The sequence below is a fragment of the Solea senegalensis genome, linkage group LG6 (genome assembly GCF_019176455.1).
Source record: "Solea senegalensis isolate Sse05_10M linkage group LG6, IFAPA_SoseM_1, whole genome shotgun sequence".
NCBI lineage: Eukaryota > Metazoa > Chordata > Actinopteri > Pleuronectiformes > Soleidae > Solea > Solea senegalensis.
In genome coordinates, this window is record NC_058026.1 from 1,774,356 (window position 1) to 1,788,713 (window position 14,358).

At 39.6% G+C, this 14,358-nt stretch overlaps 5 non-coding genes across 5 annotated transcripts; all 5 read right to left on the bottom strand.

Moving 5' to 3' along the window:
* Positions 1–23: 23 nt before the first annotated feature.
* On the bottom strand, positions 24–105 carry trnas-gcu. The gene has a single exon. It is a non-coding gene; the product is annotated as a tRNA-Ser (tRNA).
* Positions 106–3,025: 2,920 nt separating this feature from the next.
* On the bottom strand, positions 3,026–3,107 carry trnas-gcu. Its single transcript has one exon. It is a non-coding gene; the product is annotated as a tRNA-Ser (tRNA).
* A 260-nt stretch (positions 3,108–3,367) lies between these two features.
* On the bottom strand, positions 3,368–3,449 carry trnas-gcu. The gene has a single exon. It is a non-coding gene; the product is annotated as a tRNA-Ser (tRNA).
* Positions 3,450–4,187: 738 nt separating this feature from the next.
* Positions 4,188–4,269, bottom strand: trnas-gcu. The gene has a single exon. It is a non-coding gene; the product is annotated as a tRNA-Ser (tRNA).
* Positions 4,270–4,715: 446 nt separating this feature from the next.
* On the bottom strand, positions 4,716–4,797 carry trnas-gcu. The gene has a single exon. It is a non-coding gene; the product is annotated as a tRNA-Ser (tRNA).
* Between the last annotated feature and the right edge of the window lie 9,561 nt (positions 4,798–14,358).

Below are 14,358 nucleotides of genomic sequence, written 5' to 3' on the forward strand. Positions count from 1 at the left end.
GAAAGGCATAAGTCAAAGTTAACCGACGAGGATGGGATTTGAACCCATGCGTGCAGAGCACAATGAATTAGCAGTCTATCACCTTAACCACTCGGTCACCTCGTCACTTTTGTTGTTGAATTTTAAGGGAAACTTGTGAAAAGGTGAACGTATTGTGATAAACAGATTTTCTTTTTCACATTTTGATTTTGATGAAATGTTTGTCATCCGTTAATCTTACAAAGGGCTGTGCTAAAACTAGCTTCACTCTAACTCTCAGAGAATTTGCCCAACTTGATAAAGGTTTTCTCAATCTCAATCAATCAAGGTTCCTTCAGTCTATTGGATGCAATGATTTTCTGGTTAATTCGGTGGAATTCCTTGATGGAATTAATTTGCTCAATTTGAAAGACAACACAAAGGTCATCAAGAAGAATGGGATTGGACCCCATTCGTGCAGAGCACAATGGATTAAGAGTCCATCATTTTACTCTCTCAGTCTCTGTCATTGTTTTGAAACTCAATCCTTGAAGGTCTTTGAACTTCCCAAACCCTTTCTTTCGAGGCTGTTGACATTCGGTGCACGACGACGGCGATGCAAAGCACCGTTTGAGGAGAAATTGAGAGATGGCTGGGGCGATTAGTGAATACCGATAAAGTTATTAATATAAATGCTGCAGCAGGAGCATCTTATTCATTTCCTGTTGTGGAGGGAGTTCAGACGGTGAACCCTGGAGTCATAAGGCTGTGACACCACAGAGAGAGAGAGAGATAAACAGAGAACAGGGAAAAACAGCAGTGTTGTGTGGTCAGTTCATCCTTTCAAGCGCCACTGATTAGTGCACGCTACATTTTGTAGTGTTAAAGAAACACGACAAGAGTCCGTATAAGGTGTTTAATTAACATTGCAAGAGTTCATTAACTCCAGGATTCAATTCCAGGGAGAATTTAAATCTTTTAGTGTAAAACTAACAACAAAATCGTTCATTTCAAGGATATAACAGACTTTTGGTCCTAATTAAGTATATGCATGCATGAGACTGTGTATATAGTCAAGTGGAATTGGTGTGAAATTAATTCTGTTAGAGTCGCTGATACGTGTGAGTGTCTCAAAGGTTTTACTTGCTTATGATATTGCAGTTATTAAAAATTAAATGTTTCCTGTCCAGAATTCTGTCTGCTTGCTGAAAGAGAGACTTGATGGACTTGAGTTGCAGCCTGACACACGTAACACACACGTGTCTGACTGCAAACACATGATTATTAATGCTCGGTCATCAGGAAATGACAATGTAACATCTGTTTGTATTTGAAGATTATACACTATATAGATATATAATACACTGATGTCAAATGAGAGTAAGAAAAGGAAAGAAGCCCAGTGAAGAGTTAGGAAAACTAAGATGTGTCAGTGTGGATGGAAAGAATAAATACCGAGAGAGAATAAGGCGAGTGTATGTGTGTGTGTGTGTGTGAGAGAGAGAGTGAAGGAGAGAAAAGGTCCTGGCATCCATGTCTTATTCATTGTTATAGGTCACTGGCTTTGGGACTTGCACTGTTAAATTATGAAGAATACAGAGATGGAAGAGGACGTGGCACACACACACACACACACACACACACTGCAATGAATGTCCAACATGGCGAGTGCAGAGACAGTGAATATGTGATATCTGTGGGAGTAACATGAATGGTAATTTCTCTCAAAAACAAATAGTTTCTTTATTTTCTCTCGTGCCTTCCACTCATTCAGCTGACAGTCGAAAGTGCTTCGAGCCAAATCCACTGTGGACACAAACAAACCCCCCCCCATCAGTTACATGTCATGTAAACTGTCAGACGAGAGCTCAACAGTCAATTCCACGAATCAGTGGATACACTTGTTTTTTTGCAGTTTTTTTAAAGACGTGCAGCCTTAAGACGAGAGCTGCAACCCATGTCTGTTTGTATTCATTATTTTTCTTAATCTGGTTATCTTATTCAATGAGTCGTTTGGTCCTGAAAATATTAGAAAAATGTTGATCGGTGTTTGACAAACCTCAAAAATATCATGCCCTCTCCTCCACAAACCAAAACCTTTGTTACATGGAGCAAAGAAACTAGAAAATATTCACATTAAAGAAGCTTTAACTTAAAAAAAAATGTCAAAATTAATTAATTATCCAAATAGTTGGTGATACATTTTAATAATCAATATTTTTTTTTTCATCTGTGCGTAGTTTGTGAAATCATGAATGCACCAATGACAACATAAGTCAGAGGGAGAACATGAGGCTCAGTGACAGCTACTATTTTCACTTAATTTGATCTTTGGTCACACGTTCAGTCAATCATTCAGTTGATTACTGAGCGCTGTAAAAAAGTCTGGTTCACTACAAGCATCAATGGCTAATAGTCAGAAATAGTGAATTTCTCATGTTTTGTAAGGCACAACATTGTGTAAATGACAAGGATGGGATTCAAACCCATGCGGGCAGAGCAGTCCCTCACCTTAAGCACTCGGTCACCTCATCGACATCTTCTGCAAGATTGTGAATAAATTGGGCAGCTTTATCTCCATATAGCATTAAAGGTGATACAATGGTGAGGGTAAGGTCATTACAACTCACTGAGACATCGTCCAATCTGATTGTTAGATGTATGGAGTTGATTTGCATGATTTGACATAACATTAAGTCAACGACGAGGATGGGATTCGAACCCCACAATGGATTAGCAGTCTATCACCTTAACCACTCGGTCACCTCTTCCATGCGTACAGGGTTTTTAAAGGGGAAATTGTGGATAAACTGGGCATTTAATGCCCTGATGTGACCTTTTATTACTTACTCTATATTAGAGTGTAATTGTTTACTATATTGTATTTTATTTTATTCTATTCTTACTCTTATTCTTACGTTTTTTTTGCACATTTCAGCACCTCTTGTCACTTTAACTGAGCTGTTGTAAGTGTGTGTTTCCCCCCCTGGTGGAGGAATAAAGTCATTCATTTATTCATAATTGTGAGATGTATGGAGTTCATTTGCATGATATAACAGTAAGTCAACGACGAGGATGGGATTCGAACCCATGCGTGCAGAGCACAATGGATTAGCAGTCCATCACCTTAACCACTCGGTCACCTCGTCCATATCTTCTGCAGTTTTCAAGGCAAGATCGTGAATCAATTGGGCAGCTTTATCGCCAATTAGCATTAAAGGTGATACATTGGTGAGGGTAAGGTCATTACAACTCACTGAGACATCGTCCAATCTGATAAACTGTCCCACAGTTTACAGGATTTGATGATTGTTGGGGGTGTCCATAATTTAATGCCCTTATTTCACCTTTTGATTGTTAAATGTATGGAGTTGATTTGCATGATTTGAAAGACATAAGATTAAGTGAGCGACGAGGATGGGATTTGAACCCATGCGTGCAGAGCACAATGGATTAGCAGTCCATCACCTTAACCACTCGGTCACCTCGTCAACATTTGTATCTTTTTCTTGGCATAATTGTGGAAAGATTAATGTATTGTGATAAACATCATGGATAATTGTCCCTTTTTATATTTGTTTGGATTAAATTTTTCCAATAGCTATACATTTGGCAGTTATATTATAATCTGGATTTGATTCATTAGCTGGACTCTCATGTGACGATTATCAGGGGTGTTTGTTATTCTGAGAATAACAAACACGTGTGAGTAAACAACGAGTGAGTAATAATGAGTAATTCTGTTATACTGAGACATCGTCCAATCTTATAAACTATCCCACAGTTTAAAGGATTTGATGACTGTTGGGGGTGTCCATAATTTGTTTTTTCACCTTTTGATTGTTAGATGTATGGAGTTGATTTGCATGATATGAAAGACATAACATTAAGTCAACAACAAGGATGGGATTTGAACCGATGCGTGCAGAGCACAATGTTTTAGCAGTGCATCACCTTAACCACTCGGTCACCTTGTCAATGTTTATGTTTTTTTTCTGTGGAAAGATGAATGTATTGTGATAACTGTTGGAGATAAACGTGACTTTTTATATTTGTTTTGATAAAGTGTTTTCCATAGCTATACAATTGGCAACTCTTACATTCATTAGCTTGACTCGAACTATCAGCGAATGTGTCCAATAGGATCAACACCATATGTTCATTACTCAGGTGTTGTTTTTTTACCATCAAAATTAGGTGTGGTTATGAAAGGCACAGCATCACATAAACGACGAGGATGGGATTCGAACCCATGCGTGCAGAGCACAATGGATTAGCAGTCCATCACCTTAACCACTCGGTCACCTCGTCAATGTTTATGTCGTTTTTCTCGGGATAATTGTGGAAAGATGAATGCATTGTGCAAAACGTCAGAGATAATTGTCGCTTTTTATATTTGTTTGGATTAAATGTTTCCAATAGGTATACATTTGGCACTTACATTACAATCTGGATTTGATTCATTAGCTGGACTCTCAGAGAATGTGTCCAATAGGACAAACTGCCTTTCATGTGATGATTATCAGGGGTGTTTGTTATTCAGGTGTTGTTCTTAGATAGTTTCGGCAATCACATTTGGGTGTGATCATGAAAGGCACAGCATCACATAAACCTTGCACATTTCAGCACCTCTTGTCACTTTAACTGAGCTGTTGTAAATGTGTGTTTCCACCCCTGGGGGAGGAATAAATTAATTCATTTATTCATTACATTGTGAGATGTAAGGAGTTCATTTGCATGATATAACATTAAGTCAACGACGAGGATGGGATTCGAACCCACGCGTGCAGAGCACAATGGATTAGCAGTCCATCACCTTAACCACTCGGTCACCTCGTCCCCTTTACGGCTGCATTTTAAGGGAAAATTGTGGAAAACCTAATGCATTGTGATGGATATTAACGGTATACGTTGGGCATCTTTATTGCAATCTGGATTAAAGTTGGCTTGGGGGTAGGGTTAGATTGTAACCCTCAGTGAGAGTGAGTGGGATCCCAAGCTGTTCATGCAAAGCATGTAAACACAGGTGATAAAGTGTTGCAGCCTTGGTGGAGGTCACATTGTAATTACTTTACTTTATATAACTTATTGTCGTGTTTAATATTGAACACATTGCGGAACCGTATGTCACTCCCTGTCTTTCTCAGTCTGCTTCAACATCCACACATGTTCCCCAGTGTCTGAATTCATGTCCAGTTCACAGGCATTAGATGCTCCTCCAGGCTGGTTATTGATTTCCATCCTTGGCTTCTCTCTTTCTCTCTCTCTCTCTCTCTCTCTCTCTCTCTCTCTCTCTCTCTCTCACACACACACACACACACACACACACACCCATTCATGTCTCAACTCTTCAACACATGCTGAAGAAAAATCCTTTACAGACTTTGCTTAAAAACCTTCAGGTGAGCCTCGAATGTGATGGGTCGCGTGAAAGGCGACTTTTAACTTAAGGAAAACATTTGACATCGGGGTTATTGACACGTCGGTGTGCCCACATACATTCAGACAATGATTGTAGAAATGTCGGTTATATCCCATTGAGATTCAGCAAACCATTCTTTAGCTGAGAATGCTGCTGCTGAAGGAATGATTGATTTTTGCAGATTTTTTCCATTCTCTCCCATTTCTTGTGGACCACATGTTGTTGTCACCTTAAGAATGTGTAGTTTTATCACCATTACACTCAAAAGCTTACATTCCCGCACCAAAGTCCATGGAAAAAATATGGAAATCACTGCACACAGAAACTATTGATCCACTGCTGCCTCCATCAGTCAGTTCAAAGATTCTAACAAACTAAACGAGGCAGTGGGAGATCAGTAGCTGGTGTCGCTGTGCTGCGGGAGTGTACGCGATGTTTTCAGTTGGAAGAGTCTGTCTAACCACGAGGTAAAGCAGCAAACATATTCTATGTTTATTGGAGGAAGAAAATCAGTTCCGGAAGAGAATTTGTTTGGTCTTCTACCAAAAATCATTTTCAGTAGAAGGTCACATTCTCTTCTTTTGGAATAACATTTTCCACAGCACCCATATATTTGCAACTAAAAAGTTTTATTTTTAACACTTTTGAATGGTTTCCTGTGCACGTTGCTACAGTCATTGTGTGTGGCGCTCTTGCACTAAATGCAATGGCCTACATCTCAATACACAGTAGCACCAGTACAGAGACGAACACCAATGCTTTTTTATAGAAATCAACCTAGTCAAGGACAGGTTACATTGATCTGTGGAGTGTATTTGTGTAGTGCTTTCCTAATCTTGATGGCTTTGCACTACAGTTTTTCCATTCACCCATTCACACCCATTCACTCCAAATTGATACAGAACATCTATAGTCAGTGCTTCTATTATGACCTTCGTTCAGGAGGTTGTGTTTTCGTTGGCGTGGGTTTATCTGTACGTTTGTTCTTCTTTTAGCAACTTCCTCTCTAGAGTTTTTGACTAATCATTCAAAATGTTCTGCGATGGGTAGGTGAAAATGATTAAGTATTAAATGTACTCATTTCAGAAAACACAAGGGACAAAGTGTTTCCACACTGTGTTTCAAACTCCAGGAGCTATTTTGGGTGAACAAACTCTGAAGATATATAAATGACATCCAAGTCAAAATCAAACGCTGTGGTTGTAAGACTGGCTGACGACTGCTTGCCACTTAATTGCAGCCAGACCAGGTGAGAGGAGTTTTCCTAACGATCCAACTCCTCCCACCCAGTTCCTGCAGGGACAGACCTTCTCAGAGGGTTGTCTCAGTGCAGTGATCGCAATTTAACCACTTGTAGTGTTTGTGGGTGAAATAAAGACACAAGTGTGATGATGATAAACACTTCTTGGTTAGAAAATAGTTAGGTTTAGGCTCAGTGAATAACTTAAAAAGATTAGGGTTTGGAAAAGAAAACATCATGGAAGTTTTTTTTGGATATTCTGCTTACTTGCTTCGTGTTACGTGGAACCACCACCACCAACAACCACCTCTCCTGTGCCTCCAGGTGAGATTTTTGCCTCTAGAAACATTGATATGACACAGGTCACAATTAAGGAATTCTCACTGCTGTTTTAGGTGTCATTGTTAGAGAATTGCAGATTTACTACTTTGTTGACGTGCATCTTTATTTATTTATTTGCTTTATCCATCGTCCCTCTCCAATATCTGCTCTCTTCAGTGTGACATTTTGTTGCTGTAAGATGTAAGATTTCTTCCTAGCTTAGAGTGAGTAGCTATGGCTGGCTGTTAGCTGCTAGCTGCTGGGCTTGGATTAAAAAAAAAAAGGTGTCGCAAACAGAGGGGCGTATCAATTTAACAATATTAGTTGGTGCCGAGTGGATTGTTTGGTCAAAGTAGTTAAAAGTGGCACAAATTGAAAAGACAAACGTTATGTCGTCACAGTGCGTTAGCTTATCTGTCACTGCTGCTGTTGTGCCGTGTTTGCGTCACGGTACAGTTCGATACGGCATGGAATGAAAAACCCTGAGTCCGGCTAGCGTTTCGACTGGGAACAGTACATTTTTACTTGGTAGGCGGGGTTTGAGCTGCGCCCGATGACCGCGTCAGCGAGATACACAGGTGAGACGACGTTGCACAGGTGAGACGATAAATAATGACAACAACACAATGGAGGACAAGACATCAAACTATGTGTTAGGTTAGACTGCGGGTGTTGAAGAAACACCGTACCGTACTGAACCAAACTGAATTATTCCACTTTGCTTTGTCTGAAGTGTGTGGTTATCCTCTTCTACGATGGCCTTGTTTCTACTGCAGTGTTTCTATTTACAGCTCCATACATGACAATTCAACAACTATTTTTTTTTTATCGGTATAGAATGTATAAATTTAACTTTCAGAAAAGTCATTTCTGGGAGACCCAGACTAATAATAAGCAGCAGTTATGAGCAAAAGAAGCCTTGATGAAGTTACTATTCATATAATTAACAACTCTCTCGCTCACCTGGAGCGTTTGGCATCATAAGTGACAGAGCTGTTATTAGTCGTCGTGAAGACGGGGGACAAGACTTGCTAATGAGTCATTTGTTAAACATTAGCGACGTCAACAGCTCGCTAACATGCTAATAAAAAACACTGTTAGAATAATGCTGATTTGAAGCTTGTTCCAGTTTGTGCTGTATGTTAGGGTTAGCTGAACCGCTAATGTTGTTGATGTATCTGTCCAGAGAAAGTCCATTTTAAATACTTTGGTGTCATTTTAATGCTCGTGATGTTGTTTTTTTTTATATATTACAACATGGTTTTGACAACTTTATTAATTCACATGTACATATAAATTAATATACGATGTAAAATAATTATATTACTCCAATGTGACTAATTACCGTGCTACGTTTGTGTGTTGTCCACACAGTGAATCATAATGACTTTAATGACAACATGACCTTTCATGAAGCACTACTGTCAGGTTAACATTTACACAGCTCAAGGTGATTTTAACATCCCTCGAAAGAATTGGCATTTCCCCTTTTATTTAAGTTTAGTTTGGGTATTTATGGGCTCTACAAGGTGAATTCACAGCCTCGGGAAAGACATCGCCATGAGACCAACAAGTCAGGAGCAGATAAACATTATGTTTACTCAGTGCTGTATATTCACGCTGTGTTCTTCACACTTCACGCTCTTTTAATCTCTACCACTTGGACCCAAGAAAATGACCTCATTTAACTAATATGAGTGACTTTTGTAACTTGTAAAAACACAATGACTCACCACCATTGCAAAGTAGGACCGGGTACGTCCTTTTTACATATTTAAAGTTTTTAAAATGTGTTACAGTTAAAGCTACAGTGACTGATTTTGCTTGAATTAGTTTTGTTGTTGGTGAGATTACTCTGCCTCCGTATGGCCTTTGTGGATTAGTAGCAATGTAACATTATTTGTTTGCTGCCTCTTTGTCAAGGAAAACTATTAGACCTGACTGGGGGAGTGCTTGTGTGTATACAGCAGCAGAGCAGGGCGAGTGTGAGTTTTTCAAATGGTGAATTCACCGCTTAGTTTTTGTGTTTTCAGTCAAACTCCAACCACTTTGCAGTCGTCTCACTCGGCGGTAGTTTGAATGAAACGGACATTTGTTTACATTTAAAACACCACCTTAGCAGAGCTTGAAGAAGACATTGAATGTGTGTTGAATCTTTGGAAAGGCAAAGCCTTGGGTCAGGCTCGCGTTTTTTTCTGCTCGGTTTGTGGCGACGACGAGGCGTCAAACTTTGTATGAAAATAGACTGCGGACCATACCATTTACTCTGGTGCACCAAGGGAAGTGTGCCAGAAATATATGTACCATACTGAACTGTTCCAAACCTGGCTTAAACCATTAAAACATCCACATAAAGGCCATAGGTCCTCCTCAGCACGAATGAATGACATGTCAGCTTGTCAGCTTGTCAGTTTTGTGGGTATAGAGTGAAGAATCAGGTGCTGCTCAAAGTTTATTCTCTTCTGGTATTTAAATGTAAAAAAAGAGTTATCAAAAAATATACAGAATAGGACATTAACTGGAGGAAATTGTGAATAATTAACAAGGGATCTCTTCATTTTATTGATTAGTCAGTGGTATTTATTTAGTCTTTTAAGAAAGAACAAAATGTACTTGTCAAAAAGTAAGTAAGTAAGTTTTGTTCTTCGTAAGTAAATTTTTTTTTTTCTACTGTCAGTTGTCCATTGACATGCACGAGAAAGGACACCGTTCTGCCAGAGCAGACCTGTGCAGGACGGTCACACGGCAGAGCACTGTCAAAAAAATCCAGTCCAAATATTGAGATTGAGATCTTTTTTCTTTTGTGGAACTCGCAGCCATTAGTGGCTCTGCGCTGCCTTCTGCTCTCGGACATGATGGGGTCCATTTCCTCCTGACAGGTGAGAAGATAATAAGTGCATTTTTTTTATTTCGGGGACACAAAAATATCCACAGCCTTTACACCTGCCAATAAAATGTTATATTTAAATTTTCTGCAGTGAATAATATTCAGTCAATTTAAATATGTACATTCCTCTCAGTCTTATTGCACTGATTCTGCTTGTTCGAAAGGAGATGGAAAGAAGTGTAATCCTATCCCTTCTTTACAATATGTCTTTAATTTTAAATGTTAAATGATTAAACTTAAAAGTAGAAACCCGCACTGCAACCTGAAAGTCAAAAATATAAATCATTCTTCACAATATGTAATAATTCCATCACATTAACTTGTTCTCTTCACTCGTGGTAAAAGGTCAAACATTAAAAATCCTGTAAAATATGCATTTGTTCCCATATTTGACATCTGCTGTCTGACAGAACGCTGTTATGTAACTTAGCATAGAAGTCTTAGCACAAACTGCACATTTGCACTATATACATATTATATATACATATATATACATATAATCCATCATTGTTAGTTGTTCGTCAAGTTAATTCACATGCATTCTGGCATTTTTCTTATTCTCTGTACAGTTGTGACTTGTGTCCTTGTATTTTCACACTTTTCAACTTATTTTAAAACTAAACTATAAAAGTAAACTTTATTACTTTCCTTTTTTTTTATAGCTATCTATCCATTGCGATACGATACATGATTCACGATACCAATAATATCACCATACAACAATGTGATTATCTATCTATCTATCTATCTATCTATCTATCTATCTATCTATCTATCTATCTATCTATCTATCTATCTATCTATCTATTGCAAAAGTGCAGTTGCCTTAACATCACATTTTCTACATTTTAAGTCCTGAATGTGATTTATTTGAACGTTTGACACTTATTCACCCCAAAATTCATGATCGAGTCAAGACCATGGGTGAGTAATTCTAAGTTGAAATGATAACCAGTCCAGTTTAGTTGACGACAGTTGCTTGTGTCCATAAAATGCTGCTGTTTACCCAGTGAGTGATTTTACTTTATGCTGATGATACAGTTCATGGATAAAGAGTGAAACCACACACACACAATAATCCCAGTCCAAAAACTGCTGCCTGATGGAATCTATGAGGGCAGACACTTTTTTGAAAGTGTTACCTTTTGAGCACACTCTTTGTGACATGCGCTCCGTTGCCCTTCAGATTAGATGACGTGCTCCGTTGCTGTGTTTTGTCCACATCGTCTGGAGAGCTGCTATGACAACCCCATTGCCTTCCGAACAACGAGAGGCAGAAATCAATAACCCTGTTGCCGTGTCTCATTCCTCTCTGCTGACAATCTAAAAGAAAAAAATGTGTGTACATGTGTGTGTTCATGTATCTCTTTTTTGTTGGGAGCTCGAGGAAATATTGACCTTGTTCAGACAAAAACAAACTGTCATTTCCTCGGTCCTGGTATTTTCTTACGGGGTGAGGTTGAAGTTTGGTTAAGGTCGGGCGAGAGATGATTGTGGTTGGAGTTAATTTGTCTGTGATGAATGGAGGTCAGTGCAATAGAATCGCTGTGCAAACTTGTGCGTTTTCAGAATCTCTCAGGATGTTTTTCACCACTTAGTTCTGACTGTGGTAGAGTCACATGAAGCCAACTTTTCATGTCGGGTTTTTGTGCGATATTTTACACTACAATACACATAATACACCGATCCATAAAGGTTTCAAACCATGACGTCGTACTTATTTTGCTAACAGATACTTCAGCTAAGGGGGGGCGTATACTGTACTTACAGTGGCTGAAACATCCAACTATCTTCTAAATGAATTAGGAAAATCATGAGATTCTTGCATTGCACTTGTTTTATCTGTGTTTTATGTATAAAAACAAGTCTCAAACCTTTAAGGATGGAATTATAGTGACAAAATGACAAAGGTTCAGTCAGAAAATGATCTTTAATGGAAATGACTCTTGTTTAATTTACAGATGGATAGAAAGACGCATGCATTTTATTGTCTTGTGTTACAACAGTATGGTATCAGGCACTAATCAATCCATGCAATACATCACATATAAGAGATAAAAATACAAAGTTGATTAATACAGTTTTTATATAGTCTAATCTAAAGAAACTGTAATATTGCGTAAAAAGGTGTGTTTTAATCAGGTCTCTTTCAAATTAAAACCTTTATCTCAATAAGATCGCCTGCATAAGTAAAGGTTAACTACACAAAGGAAATAAATACTTCATCCCCGCTGTCTTTCATTCCTCCCAACATTGTGAAATGTCAGGCGCTAAGTCAGACAAAGAGTGAAAATGAAGTGGTCACACAGTGGTAATTGACTCCTGCTCAATCTATACGTCTGCACAGGTGTTCATCCAAGTGTGATAATTGCCTCAAAGCCATATATAGCCTTTATCATTCTTAGGCATTGATTTTAAGCGCACACACACACACACACACACTGACTCCAACGCGCATACGTACGTGCATACACATGCACGTACTGTCCCCGGTGTAATGGCATAAAGAGAGGTGATAACAATGTGTCTGACACTTATTTCTCTCTAACAGTCTCCAGAGCCTACAGGGCCACTTACGATGTCTTATCTCATTTCCTGCTCTTGGTTTCTGTACTTTTGCTAAAGGGGTTAGGAGTTAAGAGAAGACACTAACACGATTTCGGGCACCTTGGTTTTTGTTTACTCAGATCCTTGGAGCACGTTATTTACTCTAATCCTTGCCGCTATCCAGAAAACGAGTATGTAAAAGAAAAAGTTTTGTCACAGAAACAAAGACTGCAAAGTTGTTTTAAATAAGTAAAAACAAAGTAAGGCACCTGGAATCCTAGTACTTTCTCGCTTAGTTAGACAATACAAGAACAGCGCCGCTAATTTCCACCGCTTGTGTCTCACGTCCGGCCACTTTTCTCACTGTATATGTTGTAAACGCAACAAACGGAGGAGTATTTCTATCGACCGCCGGAGCAGGAGCACGCTGAGCCTGCGAGGATTCGTTCTATGATGTTGTGAAGTCAAATACGATGGGGTGTCAACACGGGATGTTTTATTCTGAAAAGTAAACCGGATGTTTTATTTTCCTACTTCCTACTGTGCTGAATTTAAACAGAACACACACAACCGTTGCGCGGCCAGTGTATTTTGGGAGCAAGTGTTCACTTTTGGCCCGTGACCCACCATCAAGTTTGAATTTGGGCTCTTTACGGGAAAAAAGTAAGAGCAGCCCTGTTGTAGAGACACATGGACAGAAATGCAGAGGCTAATAGTGGAAATAATAAATGTAAGAAGACTCTGGTTGGGACTGAAGAGATCGATTTTATGCTCTGTCAACTTAAAGAATCGGATATTTTTAAGGTTAATGGTTGGTCGGGAATGATGTTTGACATGCTAACAACTAGCTGCAACGTGAAACCACCCATGCTAACCAGCTGGATTGGGTGCGTTTGCCCCCCCCCCACACACCGAGACAGAGACATACTCCAGGACAGTCGCCCAATTGAACCTCGTATCTGAGCTATGGTTGACTGTGCATGGGAAATTACTGCCAGTAAAGGCCTAAAAATTGCCCCTTGCCCCCGGTGGATGCTAATTGTCACCGTTTGATGTAGCTAATGGTTCAGAATGCTGCTAATAAAGTGCATGCCTGAGAGAAGCTCAGTTTATTGTCGCTGGATGAAAGAAAACTGTGACTTTGTCCATCACCGGCGAGGTTTTTGGTCCTGGACAGGATCCGGTTTTTACCTTGTGTACGGGTTAACTGAAGTCATCTGAGACGACGCACTTTACTCACGCTAATGCGAGTTTTACATGTGCGCCAGCACTTACCCCAAATAATAACGGGAGGCGCGGAGAAGACATTTGTCTTAGGTAAGGAGGCTATTGTCACTTTTTAATTCGCATGGCTGTGATCAGAAAGAGCCCGGAAGGTTCCACGAAATCTCCATGCAAATGAGTTCTTCACTACGACTAAACCATGCACGCACACACACACACACACATACACAAACACATCGTAGGCTTCTCTTGTATGCACAGTCCTTGTACGTTAGACAATTATCCATCACATACCAGCAGATTCACACATGAACTAAGACCAGGAAAGCTCACTAACTGTCGTATTAAATAACCAAGCACAAACTCGTATTAAGAGTCACACACACACACACACACACACACACACACACCCCACCGCTCTCTCTCTCGCTCTCTCTCTCTCGCTGGGTTATTGTTGCCAGGCTCCATCTGACTGTGACTAAGTGAAGAGTTGTCTTCATTTGTTTCAATCTGAGCCACTAATGTTCCCAGTGCCGTGAGCTAGCACCATAGGTCACACACATTAGTCTGTGTGTGTGTGTGTGTGTGTGTGTGTGTGTGTGAAGCACATGTGTGTTGTGGAAGCGGTGCAGCCTCTCGCAGACGTGTTTTACTGCTTTCTGTTGTGTTTAAATGATGCTAATCGTCGACATGTTGGCCCGTGGACTTTTTTTTGCCTTCACTGACGTGAGGAGCAGAAATCTATGAGGAGTTGCTAAT